This window comes from Plectropomus leopardus, chromosome 20 (genome assembly GCF_026936395.1).
Source record: "Plectropomus leopardus strain MGB_pleo_1.0 chromosome 20, ASM2693639v1, whole genome shotgun sequence".
In the NCBI taxonomy this organism is placed as follows: Eukaryota; Metazoa; Chordata; class Actinopteri; order Perciformes; family Serranidae; genus Plectropomus; species Plectropomus leopardus.
In genome coordinates this window covers 14,689,897-14,710,685 of record NC_142195.1, presented here as the reverse complement: position 1 = coordinate 14,710,685, position 20,789 = coordinate 14,689,897, and the positions used below count along the sequence as shown (strand labels likewise).

The following is a 20,789-nucleotide window of genomic DNA, read 5'->3' as shown; positions in this document are numbered from 1 at the left end:
GGTCCCCAGATTTTGCTGCGAAGTGAGTGCTCTTTCACACTACTCTGTTCAGCTGCAACATGCAGGACTCACGAAGGGAGAGAGAGACTGCATTGTAAGGTGAAGAATTGATGAATTTACCGCTCACAGCAATTTAATATGATACAGTCACTGGCTTTTGTTGATATCAAAAAATGTTCCACATTTACAATCCATCGTTAGCTTGTTTACTATATGACGTGAATGCCACTTGAACGTCTTGCAGAGCCTCATTCAGACTAGAAGCCTTGTATGGAAAACAAAACAATTGGCATAATTCTGAGTCAGGTACAGACCTAATAATCTTCAAAGTTAACTCATTCTACTAGAAAGCGAATAAGCGTCCTTCCCAAAATGTCAAATTATTCCTTTAACAACTGACACCAGATGCTCCCAGGATTAATATAGTTCTCTACATGTTATAGTTGCAACTGCTTAAAACTTCAACTTTGAAAACACCTTTGCTGAAGAAATATTTTCCAGGTGTCACTATCTGTCAAAAGTGACATCTGTTTTCTCCAGTGGCTCATTAGATCTGTGCTGAGGTTAAAATTTACATTTCAAGTAAAAGTCAATACATTTTTTCTTTTTAATTTCACTCACTGTCAAAAGCTGCCTTTAAAAACATAAGAAATTTGACAAAATGAATCGATCAATCTAGAAAATCTATGAACTAAAATATCTTAAATCTTGAATCAGTCTTTTATTCAACCTCTGCGCCATGAAGATTTTGCCTTGTTTCACACACAACACAAAGACTCATCAAAGGTATGCAACCAGGCTGAACCACCATTGCTTCCTCACATTCTCATGCAGATGGTGGTCGTTCTGTGTGTGTGTTATGCATGCATGTGTGCATGCTACTGTGTGTGCGTGCCTCTCTGTATGTGCCTGAGTGTGTGTGTGTGTGTACTGGGCGTACTTATGAGAGTGGCAGGTTTGGCCCCCGAGGCGATGACAAAGCGATCAAACTCTATGTGTCACATATAAATTGCTTTGACCTTTTTTCCTCTCAGACTCATGGCTCGATGGCAACAAGGGACATTTTACCCAACTGGAAAGAGTGCTCAAGTCCGCAAAACATGAGGAAATGGCAAGCGAGAAAATTAACAGTGGTAAGTGTTTGTCCTCTACGGGGTCAAAACACACTACTTTGTTCCCTTGTGTTTATGCTTTGCCAATTTCCCAAAAGACATCTGAAAAACCTTGAGCATTTATTTCAACATTTTTTGTTCTGGCGAAGAATTGAATTTACTTTATGATTACAGACGGTGAGATTGTGGAAACAAAACGTTGCTCTGTATCACAAATTCGTGCTATAACAAGCAGACTGGTCAGCAGTTTTAATTCAGCTGGAACAGAGCTCTGCCCACTCATGTAGCATTTACCATTATACCTCTTAACCCCATTAAGCAGAGTGGCCATTTCGTTTTGGAGCTCTTGGTTGTCACACTCTTGACCACTTTAATACATTACAATTCTTGATGGCTGCATAAGTAGACTTCATAAATGAACCTGTTGTCTGTGGTGACCATCTGGCCAGAAGTCATGTATATAAATGGACCTCTAGACACTTGACTTCTGTAGCTATCGGCCATGATTACTCTCTTGGCCTAATACAATATTCATGCATTAGAGTAGGCATGCATTACTTTCTTTCTCCTCCTTATGCTGCCGTCGGTAATTGAAATTTCTGAAGTGCAGCATGTTTAATAATGGAATTAATTTCCCATGCAAAGTGTATATGATTGACCATGCACAAGGAGCAGAAGGAGCAGGCTCAATTTCCAGCGAGGAGGTGAAAATAGCAGGCAGTTAGCCATACTGTTAAATTTATGAATTTATGACGGAAATAATGATAATAGCATTATTTAAGATGATCTATTGTTTTAATTACATTGTGTATAATATATGTTACATTTAATTGTGTAACTACTTCCATGAGGATTATATATATATATATATATATATATATATATATATATATATATATATATATATATATATATATATATAAGATAGATAGACAGATAAGACAGATAAACTAAAAATGTTGCAAAGACAGCTGAGTGACCTTTTTTAATTTTGGAAGAAAGAAAAATTAAAAGAAATGGGGGGAAAAGGCACAAGAATATGAAAAGCTCTTTGAAATAAATGCAAAAGATGTGGGCGGGAGACTGAGCTCCTTGAAGGGCTAATGATCAAGCTGGTTTGACCTCTCATGCAGTTAATGTGGAACAGACTGTTCCCGGCAAAGCCAAGTCCAAATGACAGGCCATCACAGAAAAAAACAGAGAAAAGAAAGAGGAAGGTCTCACAAGAACTCCATTCATCGCTGCATGGCCACAGTGTTTTATAAAGGCAGGGAATAAAAGGTAACAGACATGGAGCAAAGAGGTGTATGTCCAGCTTTAAAAGCTTTTTTCTGATCCAGACAGGAAGTGTGTCCTATTCTTTTTGTTTATATGACTCTTCCCCTGGCTTTGTTTCCCACCCACATTTTGATTACAAATTGCTTGTTCTATAACCATGTCTTCTCTGTTCCATTGCTGCTTTTGTTCCAAATGAAACTGCCCCCTCAGTACATCATTGCCAAGAAATGAGGAAAAATAATATATAAACAATGTTAAAGCACAAGGAAAGCTTGTGTGCAATTGTTAAAGGGACAGATGACCCCATAATCAAAAATATCTTTTTCTCCTTTTACCTGTAGTGCCATCTATCCACATAGGTTGTTTTTGTGTGAGTTGCTGCGTGGTGACAATATCAGGCATTGCGATGTCTGCCTCCTCTTGAATACAATTGAACCAGATAGCACTCGGCATTCTTTCTACCAAACTGCATCGACCGACTGTATCACTGTGCAAAAAGAAGTGTGCGTCTAGCACACCTTAGCTAGCTAAAAGCACAGCTCAGACGAGGAAACGCCATTAATGTTTACACCTTAGGTTGTCACGAGCATGAGACTCTTGTCAGTGAGTAGATGCATGCTTCATTTTGTGTGGTTATAGGGTTGACAGGTGTAGTTGGATATAAGAAGAAAATAGTTCCTACATGAAACTGCTCACATCATTATCTTGACTGGGTCATCATTTCTGGAAAGACACATTGCTGAGTTTTTTTTAAATGTAGTTAGTTTTTATTTTATTTTATTTTTGGTGCTTTGTGCACAACAAGCTGAGTAACTTTTAGTTTCATTATAGCTGAGAGAAGACAGACATCCCTATGGCTGATATCTCCAACACCCAGCACACCAAAACAATCTAGACAGATAAATAGCTACTACAGGTCAAAGTAAAAATATATGTATTTTTGATTTTGAGGTGAACTGTCCCTTTAAACACAATGGGCATAGTTCAAAAACTGAATACTGATACAATGCAGAACAAATCTAAATGCCGTCTTTAGTGGCCATACAAGGTAACTCTCATAAGTTAATTTGTGAAGAAGGCATAGGACAAACACACTATTAATTTTGCTGCTTCTCGGTTGACAGCACAGGGTGAGGTTAGCAGGAGGGGAGGGGTTAGTGCAATGAGAGTGCGATGAAAACAGTAGGCTCAGCACAATAATACTGTGTGCCCCAGCCAAGACATATTAGGTTAATGAAATGTTCACAGGCTGTAATTGTTGTAATGAGTGAACAGATTGTGATGAAGGACAAGAGAGATGCAGCAGCAAATAAATACTGTAAAGAAAAAAGTTGGAGGAAACCATAAAAGACAATTATGATCTGAGATGAACATATCCAAAAAATGGTAATATTTTCAGAACATATGGGCGATATTTTTTAAACATAACCTTTACCTAAATGAGATGGCAGTATCATGTTCATTATAAGTCAATTTTACCTCACAAAAACATGCAGGTTTTTTTTTTGTTTTTTTTTAATGTCCCACTCGTTTATTTTTTTTTTTCTATTCACCTACAATTTCTGAACATGCCAAAGGTCTTCTAAAAAACCAAGAAATAAGCCTGGTATGAGCATGAAATACTCAGTGCTCTTATTTATAAAATAGAAAAATAGCTTCATTTAGTAAGTAGAAGCTACAGTCTAGTAATTTCCAATAAATACCCACAATTCCTATAAATTTCCAAACTATAAAAGATGCCACCTTCACATTCTGACAATTCAGAAATGAACACAGATCAAGAACAATACCTTCAGATCATAAAATGCAAGGATGCATTGAGCAACACAAATAATTCAGAACGGGGAACGAGTGGGTGGTGTGAGAGAAAGAAATAACGTGAACATGAGAGAAACAGAGAAAAGGTGAGAAAGCATCAGAGAATGACAAGGGTGGGAGATAGGGAGTTACAGAGAGACATTTAGGGGAGAACTGAGTCAAATTCAAATACCCAATGATTACATCTCTTAACATGTCAAGTACATTTCCATTTAAAGTGCTTGCTTAAACACCCATGAAGAGGTGTTCTCTGGCTGCTATGCACACAGTAATGACTGGGGAGTCTCCTTAAACCCTCAAGCTGTGCAATTGTCACTCTCTTCCTCAACACATTGCCTCATCTGCCTCAGCCTTAAAACAATATATTGTGTCTGTAACAGACCCACAACCAAGGGCCAGATGCCCCTCAGACATAATGCCACCTTAAAGTTACTACGTGTACAACTTAAAAATTTACAACCGCACTGTGGTGGACAACAATGGACCCACTACCTGAGGATACTGAGATGAATGGCCTGAAAACAGCAGAGAACACACCAATTTCCATCAGGATTAGAAAAACCTAATCAGAATAATTTGGAAAATACTATTATCACATACTATTCTACATAAATCACTTTAAAACAGCCTTCTGCTACTTGAGGGCAGTGGAAGTAGCTATATAGTCAACAAAAAATATTATTATTATCTCATTAAGTTAATGGCCAACATGTTAGCCCATCCAGCAGACAGATTCATTCATTTTAAGTCATGCCTCTGGCCACCTGGTAAATGTAAATTTAATATTCACTCTCCTTCTATCTGTTTTGGTCTCCACCAAATGGCTCTTTAGCTAGTTAGTGGCCAACTTTGTCTGTTTTGCAGGTAGCATACAGTGGGTTTTTTTTTAGAGCTTTTCCAGTAAAAACAAGACTCATGAGAGTAATAACAGGGAACACAAACAGCAAAGTTACAGGCAAGACAGCCAAAACAATCAAGCAAAAGACACTAAAATGTACCTAAAAGCTGAGAGTAACTGTGCAGTTGGTGATCATTTTTTGTCAGTTTGTCAGTATAAGCCCTTTATTACGGTCATTTGATCCATTGTTAATCCAATATTATATTATATATTATTCTCAAATGAGCCATTCTGCGTTATGAGCACTTTTACATTTGGTACTTTAAGGATATTTTGATGCTAATACTTATGTAGATTAACTTGAGTGAGATTTTAAATGCAGGACAGCTACTTGCAAGTTACAACAGAGTCATTTTGCTTTGTAGTATTACTACATTTACTTAGGTTAAGACTTCAGTACGTCTTTCCCAACTGGTAAATTGCAGTGTTCAAATCACACCAGCAAAGAGCACTTTTTGGGGGGGTTGTGTGCATGTACACGTATACATGAGAGCACCTACACTGGCAAGCAAGACACTGTTTTTTTACTTGGGTGCTAGGAGCTGCAGTTGTGGTCAAACTGAAACCCATGTTTTACATTTACTGCCACATGACAACTAATTTCTCCTCTGACCTGATCGCCAACAGCGATGTTCTGAGCACAGCCATCATCACCCTCGCTCTCTCTCTTTTGCTCCACTGGCACACTACACCTGGAGCCATTTATTCAGATGAGACTGACATGTGAGGAAGTGAGGTTGATGCAGTAACAAACAGGCATGTATGGCATGTGTGTGCACATCTTTTATTGATGGTAAGTTAAAATTTGGTAAAGTTTGACTGTCAATCAAAATAATGAGGTTCTCTAACCAAACGCATTGCTTTTATAGAAGTTACAAAGTAACTAAGTGGTGGCTGGCCTGACAATTTTACACAGAAAAAAAGTCTAGCAGCGCGCACTACAAAAAGTGATTAAACACTAAGTGCTGGACAGAACAAAGTTAGATACAAAAACACAAAAATGACATGATGTCTGAAGAGGGGCTCGGGATGTTCATGGGAGCATCATCTACTGTGCATACTCAAAAGTATCTGACAATTTTACACACCATTACCAACCATTTACCCACATTTGGTGTGTTGCGGGTGCTAATTTCAGACTCCATCATTACAGCTTTAAAGCCAGACATAGTTGGCTAGCTCAGCAGTGTCCACCATGACTACAAGTGGCAATTATGGGATAATGGTGATAATAACAATAGTACAAAAGAGAGGAGTCATCAAGTCATTGAAATGACACGGCAATGTCAGTTACACAGCAATATCTATCCAAACATTAGCCGCCATAAGCTACTTGTCATACCAGAAAAATTAGGGCTGTAGCTGCAAAAACTTTGAGTGTACTGATTTCAGCAAGGTTGCATTTTATTGCTAATGAATTCAACTTATCAGCTATAAAACAAAGAATATCCTATTTTGTCTTTAAAAAGTCAAACAATGTCACTTTAAGACAAAAATACATAAATACTAACAATTAGGGGTGTGCCATATCATGTTGTCCACAAAAATACCAGTATAATTTTCAATATGACAGGAATGTCATAAATAATGGCAATATTTCCACTCGATGCCATAATGGCATCAATGACACCACATCATACCGTTACACATGGCAACTTCAGCAATGGCTAAAAGCGAAATTACTATCAGCCAGGAGCAGTGTGGAATCAGTGGCCTACACATTATGAATGTTTTATGAACAGCTCTGGATTTTCCAGGGCTGTATGTTCTTAAAATTAATCATGAAAAAATCTCTGTATTTTTTTCATATTGTTAAAAATATAGTATAGCAAAAATACCCTGGAATATATTATTTTATGGCCACATCACCCAGTCATACCAACAACAGCCAAATTTATAGTTACATGTGTTATTGTAATAAAGAAACTTGATGAAACTTGATTGGCTTTTTATGTAGACTGTGTAAGACTGAGAAACATAAAATGTTTGGGAGAACTTCTTATTTCTGAATCACAATCACCACAAGATTCCTGCTGACTGCATTGAGCATTGATAATCCTGTCACTTCCCACAGGTCCATGTATTAAAATGCAGCGCTGATGTTTGCCTTTGTGAAAACCCTTTATTATTAAAGTGCCCTCACCTGCTAACACATTACAGCCCGTAAACAACATGAATGATGTGCTGAGCACTGCAGCCCAACACACATTTATTAAATTACACTTTTCAGCCACACATCAGCTTTCTCCTTTGATTCATTCCCTTTAATGAGTTTGCTGATGTAGACTGGCATGCTGTAATGAAAAGGAAAAGACAAGCAAGCAGGAGAGCCATAAATAAGTCTCAGAGCATGAGGAATAATGACAGGAGTTTAATGTCCAATTAGATTAAAAGGCTCTCTGACACAAAAGCAGGATGCTGAGTGCACTGCTCAATGAGCCTGTGAGCGACATTGATTAACGCTAAACGGATCTATTACTCCCATCCAAGGTACTGATCAACAGCTCTACCTGCCACTTCTGTAACACCATAAATGTGTGTGTGCTTGCAGCTACATCTTTGCATGGAAATGTGTCCACCCATTAAGTGGGTTATAGATTAACAAAGCTGACTAACACCCAAAAAATCCATTATTTTGTGTAATTCTCAAGAATATCCCTGTAAGACTTGTCCTTCTTTTCGTTTTTCTTATTAATGCCATTGTGTAAACAAAAGACGAGCTAAACCAGGCAAAGTTTTGTAATCTATGGCCTTTGATATATGAGTTTAATAAAGCACAGAGGAGTTTTCTCCTTGTGAGGCCTAACTGAGACCTGATAACACTCCTCATTATTGGCTTTAGCAGAGCAAAAAAACTGAGAGTGGGTTGTCTGTCTATCATATTTGTTTTCAGACACTTATCATGTGATGTCAGCTTGCATCTTCTATTAGAGCCTAACATTAAGGACGGGTTGCAGAGGTGTTTAAATCTGCTTTTATTTGCTGCAGGGGAAGGAAACAATACCTTGTAGTGGTGGCTTCTCGTTATTCCGCTGACAAAGCTTTGTGGATCTTCGCTCTGTTGAGGAGAGATAGATGGGATGATGAGAGATGTCCTGCTGTAGAGGAGTATGTCAACACCTTGACTTATAACAGCCTACATTAACATTCACAGTTCACAGGATCTGGTGTGCACCACCCTGATCAAAGAAACAACATTATGTAACAGACTGTATTGTATGTGTATAATGTGCAGTTTCCTTTGAAACTTGAGGTGTGGGGCTAATCTCTGGGATCTGTACAGTATTTATTATGGGCCAGAATCCACATGTGACTCATTAATAACATACATGAGAAAATGTTATCTGTCTTCTGTCAGACTTTCCAATGCAGATATGCTCTAAATCTTTATAGAATGACATAATCAGGATTGTTCCAAGGCTCATTTTCTAATAAATACAGTGTGTGTCACGTCTCATTTCTTCAATTTATGTATTGAGGGAATATTTTTCCCTCAGCTTACTGTACCACTAATCAGCAAGAAGGAAAAACTTGCATATTTCCTCTGCCAAATGCAAAAGACAAGATGGCTTGAACTAGAGGCGCAGTGATTCATAATGGGACAAAACAAACTGGGACAGTACAAAATTACAATGAATAACATCAAGTCACACTAAGTGCAGTCTTACTGTCAAAGCTTTTTCCCAGCCAAGAAAATAAAAAGCACTGCCTGTGTGATGAGTGGTCCTCTCTAGGCCATTGTTATTTTGAATAAGTTACAGTATTGTCAGGTAGACCCCCAGCCTCATTTACAAAGCGGGAAGCAGACTCCTCACTAAATAAATACTGCAATGCCCAGAGGTGGGTCATTGTTTTGAAAGTCAGAAATAAGACTCAAGTCTTTGAACTCAAGTCCCAAGTCAAATCCCAAGTCCTAAACTTTGAGGTTCGAGTCCTAAACTAGTCATAATGCACTCTTTCGCAAATGTAATTCCAATATTGAATTTACAACAATAATGAATGCTTTTTTAAAATGTGTATTTATTTGTTAAAACAAGTTTGTAAAGAAGTTGACTGGCTAATTAGATAATGTTAGTTAAGTATTAGCTCACAAATTATGTTATGTTAGCCTCGACTTTTCGTTGTTTGTGCAACTTCAAATATCGATCAAAGTTGGAAGTTGTTGCGTCTTCATTTGTAATTTTTATATGATTTTGTTGTTGTTGTTGCTGTTGCTGTTGCTGGTGCTGTTGTTGTTGTTGTTGTTGTTCACCACCTTGTAGTTCTTGTACATCAATGAAATTATCTTTGGTATCATTTTCGATTCAGATTGGTTAAAAAAAAAGTGCATCTGGGGAATCAAGTGTTGACATGCTGGAAATTAATGATGTTAACATTAATTGATTCAGAAAATGAAATGTTTTTTTTTGTTTTGTTTTTTTTGTTTGTGGTACACTTTGAAAATAAAATACTTTTTAATCTTTGGGCTTGATGGAAGTTAAGTATTTTCAAATCAAAAGTTTCAAGTCCAAGTGCAGTCATGAGTATCGGTGTTTTTTTTGTTATTTTGTAAGCTTGATTCCAAAGTCATCAGATCTGTGACTCGGGTCCACACCTCTGGTAATGCCCAATATTTATAATAATTATAATAATGCATTTTTCTTATAGGCGCCTTTCTGGACACTCAAGGTCACCTCATCATAAAAAAACATGTGCTTAAAAATACACTTGTCGTGCACATATTTATCATGTAAGAGGAACTGGACCAGAAATGCAAAAAGAGTAAACTTTCTTGAGTGTTAATGGCAGAAGCTAAATTGCCAATATAATTGTTTACTCATAGGTCTGAGGTGACATTTTCATTAAATGGTAGCATGTCATATAAAGAAATGGTCTTATATTCAAGTCTGTTCTATAAATATAGTCTCTAGCTGCAGACTGGCAAGGCATGATTGAAATTTTTGGAGGTCAAGAGACACCGATCTCAGTCTCCTTGACAAGCATCTCCCTTTTACAGTATAAATGGAAACTGCTTCATCAGTGATATTCAGCAAAGAAAAGAAGACAGACCTGAAAAAGGATGGAGCTAACGTGTGTGAACCAGGTAAGTCATACAGTCCAAACTCCCATCGAACACACACTTTATGAGCTACTTGTAATATTATGCATGGCATTTAGAATAAGCCAGCTCTATCCTGATGTATCTCACTGCAATGTCATTTTAAGACAAAAGAAAATAAGTTAAGTGTCATGAGAACATTTATGTAATATAGGTGTACTATAAATTGGGCCGCATTGCAGAGAATATTCATCAAGCACACAATCTGCATTCAGATTCAGACCATGTACAGTCATTTACATAGTGTCATGTGTTACTGCTTAATTACAGCATGCCAGTCACATAATGTTCTGATTACATACTTACATCTGAAATTGCTGCTGCCACACTTTTATACTCAGCAAAAGCCTGAAGCCATATTCACAGCAAACAAAGAAAAGGTTGATTGGTGAAAAATGCATTGTTGCTTGAAGTTTGGAATGTGAATAGTCAGTCGCAGCTTTCTCCAATATTTGCGATGTGAGTTACTGTTGGGCTGATAGAGATTATTTTTATGGTATCCAACTATGTTTTGCACAGTTTTACATTTGGCATCAAAACTTAGGAACTGCGTCTCTCAACCCAAAAGCAACCCCCTTGACTGTTGTCCATACATTAGCTCTTGGTGCTGAGTGAGTGAGTGCATTTACTTGTTGTCGTGTAAATAACAATACGCAGCAACACAGACAGTGGGCCCATATTTTTTTTCTCTACATTTTCACTAAAAATAACTTGAAGCACCATGTCAATTAGGCAGAACCCAGTCATTTCTAAATATTTGTCCAACGCTGGCCTGTTGGTAATACACGCTCTATGACGGATATGTCTGGTCCCCCTCCTAGTTTCCAGATGTCCAGCCGACCTGGCCTGGGTCAGACCAATTACAACCATCTATCCAATATAGGGTGTATTTCAGATGATAACTGACAGCTTGCAGAAATGTCACACAAAAGATGATGTCATTTTTGACTCATGCATCCTTGCGCAGGGTATACTACAGCACACAATCAAGATGGCTGCAGCTGTTATGAAACTTCCTTTTGTATTACTGTTTTCAAATTCTGATGGTAAAAAACATTCGTTCACAGATATATCGATGCTACACCATCACAGCTCATCTCTGCATGCTGTAGTCTGTTTACATTTGTCCATCACGTAGTGTTGTTTCATTGCCCTGGTTGATTTTAGTTTTATTCAATTGTGTCCAGAAGCACTTTGGTCTGCAGCCATTGCTAACACCTCTTAAAATTTGGAAATGAACTAAGAGGTTCTAGATTTAACTAACATTTGCAATCTGGTCTGGTGATTTCAGTCTAGGCCCAGACAAGGGTGGTCCATTAATTCCTCTAAATATCTGAAAGTTACCAATTGGTTGAAAGTCACCAAACGCCTGTTGTTTTCTTCACTCAAGTCTGTGTTAAAGTAATATATGAGTTATGAGTATTTTTACTTCAGGATAGGATACTTTAGGGTTCATGGCAGTCTGCCAGTGTAGTCCATATGTTTTGTGGGCATGCCGCAGGCTTATGAGGACGACCCCCATATGTCCTTTGGAGAGAGTGCTTCAGGAGTATTGTTGCATTGATTTGGTCTGTGTAGCGAGAGCTCTGTCTGTACCTGAGGGAAGATCATTTTTAGTGGATGTTGGACTCTGCCAAGGTCATGCCTTGTCAGCTATTCTGTTTATGATTTTCTTAGACAGAATCTAATTTCAACAAAAATCTAGCCTGATGCTCACCATGTCAGCCAATGTTTCCATCTCTATCTTATCTTTATCTCCATTTTATCATCTCTATCTACTCTATAAGGCTGAATTAATTGATTTATAGTCATCTCTGATATATCCCGTGCGGTCCTGACATATAATGACCTTTTAAATACTTTTGTGTAGTTGAAATCTGGGTATTTAGGTGTCTGCTGTTAGCTGTGATGCAGGCAGCATACAAAACATTTATCAGAGCTTATTTTCTGAAAGTGGCTACTGCTGGAAAAGGGGTTGATGAGAGTGGTAAAACCATTCAATCATACATGGAAAAAAAGAGGCTCAAAAGCTTTGTAGAGCTGCAGAGGTGAGTGATAATTCTGCATGCAAATGTATCCATGTATTTTCCTCTTTTTGGGACCATTGCCCACGATGTTTTAACCATGCAGGCATACTGTTGATATCAGTGTGTTTTTATCTAGACAAACATCAAATAGTCAAGACAACCAATCTGTGAGTTTACAGGGCTTGTTTTAGGGAATTATACTGAACATACTTCTGGTTCTCTGCATTTTATTGAATGTGTTTCATCAATGCAAAACACAAATGCATTCACAAGTTCTAAATACCTCTTTAAGACTTCAATTGTGAGGCCTTGCTTCTCACCTTGTGAATAAGTATTGAGGAATGTGAAAAATAATTCCCAAACGATTCTGCTCAAGGAGTGCAAAAATAGTGCAGGATTAGCACTGTTGCAGCAGAAAAGCGTTCAACAACATTTTTCCGCATAGGTTTGAATCAATTTGTCTTTTCACTCTTCATAAATGCCTCACCTAGCAAATGTTAGCACTTAATTTATTTCTTTGCAGTGGATAAAGTCGCATGCACACGCCCACACTTTTCTATATCTGGATCTTCCCTTCCACCTCTTCAGAGTATTCAAAGTCCATATCACCAAGACAACTCCATGTGCTCGGCAAAGTTTCTCTCACTTTCTTTAGATACTTTTTCTCCGCTTCACTCACACACTAATTTCTGGTGGAAGGACCAGATGCTACTCATGGCATGTATCAACAAATAATCTCATCATTTCAGCTCAATTAAGAGTCATAATATAATTGATGTATCATGTCACACCATAATGTATTTTTGTTGGTGATGTATTCCCTATAACCAGGGCATCAAACAGAGAAGTAACGTCTATCAAACCCTCAGCGGTAGTAGAGAATTAGCTTTGTGGAGCAGTAAAATCACAAGTTACATCGTTCTAATAGCTGAAAAACTTAATTAACTAGGTGAGCCCTGGGGGCTCTTACAAAATGCCTCCCCAAGCAACAGCAGAGAGCAAGAATGACCCCCAGCTACCACAGACCTGCTTACTGATACAGAAAATATGATTGCTTTTCATATTCCAGTGAATTTTCAACATTTCCCATTTTACCCCGGGACACACAGTCGCTCAGAACACATTAGAATAGGTGCATTGCAGGAAAAGGGGCAGTGCATGTGGGCGTTATTAGCTAAATGAATTTTAATAAATAACACCGAGACATAATGAAACATAAGACAATATGAAAGATGAAATTAAATGCTTGTTGAAGTATGCGAGGCAGATAATGGGATACAGTAGTGAAACAGATGAGTTTAAGGAGGTGCCTAATACTGCATGTTCAATTTATATGTAAATCAATCCACCTAATAGAATGACCTCGACCAGGTGCCAGAGGATAGGAAAACGATCCCACCCAAAAGCATTTTTGAATTTTGAAATCTCATGAGCCTTTACGGGAACAGGGTGTCAGCCTGGTGCTACAATAACCCATTAGAGAACAGGCTAATGAGGTGATTTATTTGCGTTACACTGAGAGTACCGCACAGCACCCACAACAGGCTACACATTCATGGCTCAGGGTGCCCAAACATACACCTACAGCAGGGAGCAAGCTGCCCTTTTCACCCATGTCTGTCAGTATGAGGTGGATAGATGGGTGACAAACATGCCACCGCTATCCGCCACCGTTCCTTGTCACCTTTTTGTCCCGCCGTAGTCTAAAACAGAGATACTATATGTCTGTCACACTGACCCTCCTTGTTAGAGAGACAGCAGAGGATAATCAGGAGAGAAAAAAATGATGTGCAAACCCCCTGCTGTGTGACCTTTGACCATGCACGTACTGTAGACACAGCAGCCTGTCTACCTGATATCTGTGACAACAACTACTGCACGGATTAAGAACAGATAGTGGGCAATCAGAAAATGCAATGCATATTTCAACAACTTGTTTAAATGACATTCTTGCTGTATGTGGGCGTGTTCCATGGAGTAAAGGCTCTATAGTCTCACTGTCTATCAGTCACTAATGGTGTGGAGCAGTGGGAGGCCAGGACACCTGCGTCTGCTGCCTGATAATGAATATGATGAAGATGGATAATACTTTACCCTGTCTGAAACCGTGCTCTCAGATAGGGAGTGATTACTGCTGTAATTGGGATCCATGGTGGCTGCCGCCGGAGATACTGATGATGAGGCTGTCTCAACTGAAATGTAGATAACATTGACATTAGTCATATTAGACCCAAGAGTTACAATTTCACAAATCACAGCTGACAATATGTGACCTCTTCCTCTGTTTTACTGAAGTTTTGCTGTATATTTGCGTTGGTGTAAGAATTTTAAAGCCCACTCGCCAGAGGAAAAAGTTGCCATGACATAATTTATGAACTGACTTTGTCTTCAGGAGGTGAAGAGGATGGCAAATGGCCAGAAACTTAGGTGAGACACCTGCCAAGCTGAAGACCACTGATTGAGACCAACAAACAACAAAACCCCTTGTAATGTAGAAAGTCATTGCTGTATTTCCTGCAACTCTTTAGCTTCCAAGCACAAATGTTTTTCAGGAACCTGTCACTGTACTTCCTGCAGCTCTTTAGCCTCCAAAAGTGGGTGTTTGTAAGAGGCATGTTGCTGTATTTCTGAAGGCTCTTTAGCATCCAAATGTGGGTGGTTTTTAGGGACTCATGGCAGTTTTGCCAGCAGCAAAATTGGTGTTTTTGGGGACCTGACATGAAATACAATGCTTCTCAATGCATGTAATATCCATTCATTGTGCAAAATAAAAAAAAAAATACTTAAACTTAGGGTTGATTTTTTGTATATGTCACATGTTTGTACATGTTTGTTCACTTTTTCAATAATAAAAAATATCAGTTGATATAATAATCAGTTTGTAATAACTCAGCATGTCAGCCAGTTCTGATTTTTCATTTTAAAGCCAATATCGGCCAATACTGATTATGTGCAATATTATCATGCATCCCTAATTTTTTTTATATAAAACATTGTCTAACCACAGTATTGCTGAAACTCAAAAATTCAATACATCTGCTACATAATAACATGTAAATGTAACATATTTGTGGTTTCCAAAAATGTACAATATCAACATCTTTCAGGCAAATGGGCTGCAATTTTTAAATATTAGCAAAAACACAAAAAAGCAGCATGTTTAGTTCAGGTTCACAAAGCCCCCCTCCCTCAGAGTCTTGCTGTAATCAGCAAAAGGTGAATGCAGTGAAGCAACAGGATCTCGGTGACTTTGACATCCTGTGTTTATCAACCAGCTTTCCTTAAAAAACCTGACCGTGTCCTCATGTATCCCCGGCTGCCACACCTGTCTGAACGACAGCGCAGTCTCAAACAACATTGATATGCCGGTCACATAAAAGACACAGGGACAAACACACTTAAGTGGAAAAAGGATACAGGGAGCAGGAAAGCACTGGTGATATTACTCAAATTTTGGGGGCCATTTGTAGCAGTTGTCGCTCTGACCACCTCTATCTCTTGCCACAGGGTTTGACATATTGATTATACTGCTGCATGCGCCATCTCCATACTTCAAGCTGTTATTTTGAAAGATCTCAAAAAAAGATTTATGAAGACCCCTCAGTGATCATTACCAGGTGGCCTTGTCTGGCAACACTTCTTCTCCTTCTTAGGTGAGGTTTTCTGGGATTCCTGAGGGATGATGGGTGTCCTCTAGGTAGTGTCCTAGTAGTGTATAGAGGGTGCTGGAAATAAAGAGGGGTGGGGGGGGTGCTCTTAATGACCATCTGCTCAGAGAGCAACCTTTTTAATGAAGACGGATGTTGGGAGGATCTGACCAGGGGGCTCCAGGCAGGGGTCTAATGACACACCCTGCATGTCTGGACCTTCTAGGTTGTCTTACGTGCCCTGTCAGCCCTCACCAACACACTGACACAGAGAATTTCAGACTAGCCTCTTGAAGCTGCACCACTGCTATTAAAGTACTCACATAAACCCACAAGCATGTGCTGGACCACTTAACTGCAGCTGAGGAAGTCATATATGAGTCTAGTTAAACTAAGACCACACTCACACAATGTTTAACAAAATATAAAACTGTTACTGTAAAGCATGAGGGGCATTCAAAAGCAAAATGACAGTTTGGAGCAAAAGGGAATAAGTTCACTATATCAGACTCAAAATGCTGAAATATATTTAACCTGTCTGACTCAGAGAAATTCTTATTGCATTTGTAATGACAAGAAGCACAGTTCCTCTCCTTTACCTGTTTAGCTGGCACACAAACATATACAAATCTAAATATGTACATGTAGTTTTGGCCTAAAGTTTGCAGGCTTTTTTTTTTTTCGATTTTCAGTATCTCTTTTGTCTTAAATTTACCTTCTGGCTCTAAGTCGTTATCAAGATAATCTATTTCATCTTTCATCGAACTTACTAAAAATTCCTCTGCCTTGATGGATTACTGAGTGGGGCCTTCCCAGGGGCCCAAAGACCTCCACCTGCAAAATGCCACTAAAAGAGACACGTTCCAACCACATGGAGACTAAATATAACCACAAAGAAATATAAAACGCCTACATAGAGACACAAATACTAAGAGATAGGGATGTAGATCACTAGTTTCATCACATTACAATATTATATTTATTCGGAGGATACAATACAATATTTACCAAAATCACAAAGTCTGCCCTGATACGATTTGATTCGCTTTTTCTAAATGCCTCAAAATGGCTCAATTAGACACATTTACCCAACATGCCATTTATACCCCTTTGGCTCTTAGCCCTCAAAAAATGCAATACAATAGATGAGTAATGCAACTTGAAAACTTTATCTATTAAAAAGCAGAGTAGCTACACTAGCAGGGTTGGGATTTTTATTTTTTTTTTTTGTCTACATGCCACTGTAACTGATGAATTCCAAAATATACCAACTAGTTACCATTGTTGTTGGGTTTTTTGGCTGGTCAATAAAGCAAATCCAACAGCCACTTGCATATTTTACCAGCACTTGGCTGGTGGCTGGTGCTAATTTCCAACACTGTAGGCTGTGACACCTAATGTCTTTAACACTTTGAAATCTAAGCACATTGGCTTGTTTTTTTGTTTTTTTGTTTTTTCAAAAACATGGGAAGAAGGTGATAAACAACTTAACAAATAATGACCCAAAATAAGCAAGAAAAAAAATACATGAAAAAGATTTTTTTTTTTCTGTAAGATCATTTTTAAATATAGTTATACAAACTATAAATACAGTTTTCTGGTCATTTTTTCTTTCTTTTGGACTATATCTAATAATCTCCCCACATTTAATTTTCAGGTCTTTTACATGTCACGTTTTACTTTTTTTTTCCTTCAGTTTTTGGGACATTTTTCTCATGTTTTCAAAGAAACCATCTAATTTTCTCAAGTTCCATAGGTTTCCATGATTGTGAAAAGCATCTGAACATAGCGCAGCAAAACTGATGTTGATCCGGGTTCTAAAGGGGTTATTCATCAATAAGTTCATTTTATGTGGCTAAGGTCCACATAAGATGTTCAAAAGGTCCAAGGTTGGGCATACATTTTTTATATGAAGCTCTTCTCCACAAGCATCACAATAATTTGGGTCTTTATTATTGCCTTATATGCTTTGTCATTAAGCCATGTCATGTTTTGGTTGAGTAACCCAGATCTAATTGGATTCAAGTTACTTAATAAATTTCCTTTCCCTCTTGATCCGCATCTTTTGTTGTCCGAACTTCGTTTCACTATGTGTTTATATTGAAGTCTTGGGAAATGTTTCTGTTTATTTGGCAGAGTCCTGCAATTACGCACCAGCACTTAGGCCTCATCATCCACTCCAGAGCTGCAGTGTTAATAATATACAAAAAGGAAAGAGGGAGCTTACAGCACCCACACCCTTAGGCTTCACCCCGAACATGCGTTCAAATTAAAAACAAGCCCGTGGCCTAACGGCGGTTCTAAACACGGGGGCTGTTGTGTCAGCAGTCTTTTATTAGAGTCATCCTGTTCGAAAAAACGCAGCAGGGAGGAAGGGATGAGATGGAGCCTGCTGGAGAAGATATGGGCACCTGTGTTCCCTGCTGTCCTTTCTTTTTTTTTCATCAGACATCACTTCTCTGTAAAGGTTATTAGAGAAGTCAACTAAGATTGATGGATGGAGATGGAAGACGCTCAGAAGCCCATCTCTCTCACACTCATCTTCATCTCGGGTGTTGGTACTGACAGTAGAGGAGCAGAGGAGGAGATGGATGGATGGGCCCTCGCTCCCCACTGTACTTTATGTACAGTGAATAGTGCTGCATCTCCAAGAGCACACTATTTATAGCCTTTTTAGTTTAGTCGCCATACAAAACATTAATTCAATACTATTAGCTACAAAACAACACAAGTGATTTTACGTTAATGGGGAACTTTTAATGCAATCTTGGATACCTGCGTGTATTTGTCTATTAATATGCCGTGAGTAAGTACGCAAAGTGCCGCAGGCTAATAGGAGCCGTTATAATGAGGGATGATACCAATAAATATGATATCTTCTCCACTCACCACAGTCCTCTCTGCAGCTGCAGTTAAAAGGATTGACTCAGCCTTCACTAACCTTGTATTTGACTTGAACTGTCATTAGCAAATCAAAAGCAGATTAATTAATCACAGGTCCACCGGGGTGTGCATTACCTTAAGTGACTATTGTAATATAACTTAAAGAGAAATCACCCATGATTTCTCATCTTGACACCAGAATTAATGCTTTGCTACTTCCAGGAGTGCTGATGCTGTCATCAAGAGGGGGCGAATGGATTCTGTAAGTGGTGGAGAGTCTATTAGAGCATTAATTCTGCTACAAATGGAGCTCTTCTCAAGTGGTCAACACTTACATCTCATCTGGTCTTCTGTTCCACTCTGCTGCACCTATTAGTCTACCTTTCCTCTTTTCATCAAATAATTTCTTCAAAGAGACATTTCACCTCAAAAATAAAAATACACAATTTTTCTCCTACGTGTACTGCTATTTATCGATGTAGATTGTTTTGGTGTGAGTTACAAAGTGTTAGAGGTATCATTCGTAGAGATGTCTGCCTTCTCTCCAATATAATGGAACTAGATGCCATTCATCTTGTGGTGCTCAAAGTGCCAAAAAATACATTTGAAAAACTAAACATCAATGTATCTTTAAAGAAATCATGACCCAGTTACTCAAAATGATCCACAGACCTCATCATAAGCACTCTCTTCCGAATTACACCCTTCAGCTATATCACTGTATTGATCTGTCAGAAGCCATGGATGAGCGACGAACGTGCTGAATACTTTATAAAATGTGTTTTATTATAAATTAAAATACCCACTTTTAAAAATACAGCTGAAGTGATTAGTTGATTAACAACAACACTCAGAAACTCACGCCAAAACAATCAATACTGATAAAAAGCACTAGAGGTAAGAGGAAAAATATGTATTTTTCATTTTGGGGTATACTGTCCCTTTAAAACATTCTGTGTTTCTGTTTAGAGAATGCAGAGGAGGCCTTGGTCTGTCGGAAAAAGAGTGAAAATGTTTGATAAAGAGATTTTAAAAACTGTACATGTTTTTATGTGACCAAAAACATGAAAGCGCTGCTCCAAGTGTCAGTGTTGGTCGCTGAGAAGAAGAAGAGTGAGTGGCTACATCTGTGATGTGGCTCTCTCTGCCTTGAGCTTGGATGCTTTACCATCCAGTTACACTCTGACATTTGGAAACACACCGTGACTCACTTAGATGAGGGAAGAGGAGGAGGCCAAATCACAGCAGGGCCAGTGGATCACTGCTTGAAGCAAGCGAGATCCCTGTAGCATGTAGAGTATTTTATAAAACATGTAAACAAGGAGCGGTGTGATCTCCATGACCTCTGCAAGCATCACATTTTGTCCTTCTTACATCTTTACATGCCCTCCCTTTAAATTCTTTTTTCTGTATCTGAACATTTGTGGCACTATTGAACAGATTGCAGCAACCCTATTGGTGTACTAATAGTATCCCCTGCTGGCAAAAGAGGGAACACTTCCATAAAGACAGATGGGAATAGAAAAGTCTTCTGTCCTGCAGTAGAGCACTTATTTAAAAAGATAGTGAAATGTTTTTAAAGGAATCAGATTATGAAAAAGAGTGAGAAAGTAATACTTTGATGTACTGAAGCTGAAAACATGCCATGTTTCCACAGACTGGGAGTGTAGTAATTAAATATTACCCCACCAGAGGTCACTGCTGCTTTATATTCTAAACCATAATTTCTTTTATCTGAAATCTCAAGTGATCAATCTAATGCATCAAATACCGCCAGCAAAATTCAATGGTTTATTCAGTAGTTTTCCTGTCACAAAAATGATGGTTCTTATTCAGCAAATAATCTAAAAGGTATCTCTTATGAATAACAGACAGGAAGAGCATCCTAATTGACCTCCAATTTTAAAAAATTCAGCAAAAAGCCCACAAGCCAAGAGAAGTCGCTGCACGTATGCATCACTCTGATCAATGCAAATTCTCAGCAGTCATTATGACTGATTGCAGACTCCAATTAGTAATCCACGACTC

At 38.4% G+C, this 20,789-nt stretch overlaps 1 long non-coding RNA gene across 1 annotated transcript in view; it reads right to left on the bottom strand.

Annotated features, from left to right (window-relative positions):
- Positions 1 to 20,789, bottom strand: part of LOC121959610 (uncharacterized) — a 104,637-nt gene that overhangs the window by 39,356 nt on the left and 44,492 nt on the right. The window contains exons 12-13 of the long non-coding RNA XR_015775224.1: positions 14,326 to 14,423; positions 8,111 to 8,164 (exon numbers count right to left, since the gene is read on the bottom strand). This is a non-coding gene — a long non-coding RNA (uncharacterized LOC121959610). The remainder of the gene's footprint in view (positions 1 to 8,110; positions 8,165 to 14,325; positions 14,424 to 20,789) is intronic.